The following is a 3,160-nucleotide window of genomic DNA, read 5'->3' as shown; positions in this document are numbered from 1 at the left end:
CCGGGCTACTTTGTGAGTTATCTCCCTATTTTTGTAATCAATTAATAAAGAATACATGTTTTTTAACTGATAGTGATTTTATTTCCTTTGCAAGCAAGCTGTGATCAAAGGGGGAGGGCAGGTGGCTTACAGGGAATTTAGAGGCAACCAAGGGGGCGGGTTTTCATCAAGGAGAAACAAACAGAAGTGTCACACAGTACCCTGGCCAGTCATGAAACTGGTGTTCAAAGCTTCTCTGATGCGCACCGCTTCCTGCTGTGCTCTTCTAACCGCCTTGGTGTCTGGCTGCGTGTATTCAGCGGCCAGGCGATTTGCCTCATCCTCCCACCCCTCCATAAATATCTCCCCCTTACTCTCACAGAGATTGTGGAGCACACAGCAAGCAGCAATAACAATGGGAATATTGGTTTCCCGGAGGTCTAAGCGAGTCAGTAAACTGCGCCAGCAACTCTTTAAACGACCAAATGCACATTCTACCACCATTCTGCACTTGCTCAGCCTATAGTTGAACAGCTCCTAACTACTGTCCAGGCTGCCTGTGTATGGCTTTATGAGCCATGGCATTAAGGGGTAGGCTGGGTCCCCAAGGATAACTATAGACATTTCAACATCCCCAACAGTTATTTTCTGGTCTGGGAAGTAAATCCCTTCCTGCAGCTTTTGAAACAGACCAGAGTTCCTGAAGACGCGAGCATCATGGACCTTTCTCGGCCATCCCACGTTGATGTTGGTGAAACATCCCTTGTGATCCACGAATGCTTGCAGCACCATTGAACAGTACCCCTTGTGGTTTATGTAATGGCTGCCCTGGTTGTCAGGTTCCAAGATAGGGATATGCGTTCCGTCTATAGCCCCACGACAGTTAGGGAATCCCATTGCAGCAAAGACATCTAATATGACCTGCACATTTCCCAGAGTCACTACCTTTGATAGCAGCAGCTCAATGATTGCGCTGGCTACTTGCATCACAGCAGCCCCCACAGTAGATTTTCCCACTCCAAATTGATTCCCGACTGACCGGTAGCTGTCTGGCGTTGCAAGCTTCCACAGGGCTATTGCCACTCGTTTGTGAACTGTGAGAGCTGCTCTCATCTTGGTATTCTTGCGCTTCAGGGGAGGGGAAAGCAAGTCTCAAAGTTCCATGAAACTGCGTGTACACATGCGAAAGTTTCGGAGCCACTGGGAATCATCCCAGACCTGCAACACTATGCAGTCCCACCACTCTATGCTTGTTTCCCGGGTCCAGAATCGGCGTTCCACGGCATGAGCCTGCCCCATTAACACCATGATCTCCAAATTGCGGGGGAACGCGGTTTAAGAGAAAAGTGTGTTCATATCCTCATCACTGTGCTGCCGTCGCCTCCTCGCCTGGTTTTTCAGGTGCTGGTTCTGCATACACTGCACGGTAATGCGCGAGGTGTTTACAATCGTCATAAATGCTGCGGTGAGCTGAACAGGCTCCATGCTTGCTGTGCTATGGTGTCTGTTCCTGCTCGGGCAATCCAGGGAGAAGGGCACGAAACATTTGTTTGCTGTTGCTCTGATGGAGGGAGGGGTGACTGACAACATGGCTTACAGGGTTGGCTTACAGGGAATTAAAATCAACAAAGGGGGTGGCTTTGCAAGAAATTGAATGGCCCCCTCAAGGATAGAACTCAAAACCTCAAGGATAGAACTCAAAACTGGGTTTAGCAGGCCGTTGATTTCATGGAGGGAGGGAGGAGAAAATGAATACAACACAAATCTGGTCTATTTCTTGTTTTGAGCCACTTTATCTATCTTTATACATCTTGCTGGCAGCAGACTATGCAGTACGATTGCTAGCCATCATCATCTCCTGGGTGCTCGGCAGAAGACGGTGCTGGATGACTGCTGGCCATCGTCTTCTGCTGTCTGCTGATTAAAAGACAGTGCACTGCCGGTAGGACTGAATCGCCATGAGACGAAACTTAAAAGGGAAATGACCTGGCTGAGTCACTCCCATGTTTGCCCAGGTGCCTCTGACCTCATCGAGGTCAGTTAAAAGAGCACCCAGGACTACGTCAACGACGGCTACCAGTCATACTGCACTGTCTGCTGCCAAAAGGCAATACAGTGCTGCTGTGTAGCAATGCAGTACCGCGTCTGCCAGCACCCAGGAGACATACGGTGACGGTTAGCTGAGCGGGCTCCATGATTGCCGTGGTATGGCGTCTGCACAGGTAACTCAGAAAAAAAGGCACAAAACGATTGTCTGCCCTTGCTTTCACGGAGGGAGGGAGGGAAGGGGGGCTTGACGATATGTACCCAAAACCACCCGCGACAATGTTTTAGCCCCATCAGGCACTGGGATTTCTACCCAGAATTCAAATGGGCAGTGGAGACTGCGGGAACTGTGGGATAGCTACCCACAGTGCAACGCTCCGGAAGTCGATGGTTGCCTTGGTACTGTGGAAACACTCCGTCGACTACATGCACTTAGAGCATTTGTGTGGGGACACACACAATCGCCTGTATAAAAACGCTTTCTACAAAACAGATTTCTATTAATTCGACTTAATTTCATAGTGTAGACAAGGCCTGAGAGAATCTGCTCTCTTGAGACTTCATCCCATGTTTGCAAACTCAAATGGACAGATTTACCCCTTGTGTTACTCCATTGACATAAACATTTATCTCCAAAACTCTGAGTTTAAAAATTTGGCATTTAGTCTAATTATTAAACATTTATTCAGTATCAAAGATGTGCATCATCCTTTGGAGAACAAATAAGACATGGGCTTCTCCCCCAAAAGCCTAAACAAACTTTAACAATGTATAGTAGCTGCTGCCAGGCAGTAAAAAGAAAGACACATGGGGTACCAGGATCAGTGAGAAGGAATGGTTAATTATGCATGTTTCATGGTACAGAACTAACCTCAAAATCTTATTGAATAGTTTTAACTAGAGATGGGTCTGAACTAAAATACTAGGTTTGAAAGAGCCCATCATTTTGGAGGCAAAAATGTTTGGAATCCAAACCTTTCAAACATCCCTGGACTTTGGTGTGTTCTAAATCAATATCAAAACGTTTTGTGATGGGTTGATCTCTAGGTTTAGCCTATCAGGAGTTAAAATGGGAAAGAACACGATCGTTGACTGCTGCAAATTATTGTTGCTTTGAAAAACTGGCAACACATTT

This window comes from Natator depressus, chromosome 13 (assembly GCF_965152275.1).
Source record: "Natator depressus isolate rNatDep1 chromosome 13, rNatDep2.hap1, whole genome shotgun sequence".
NCBI lineage: Eukaryota > Metazoa > Chordata > Testudines > Cheloniidae > Natator > Natator depressus.
This window is presented reverse-complemented; position numbering follows the sequence as displayed.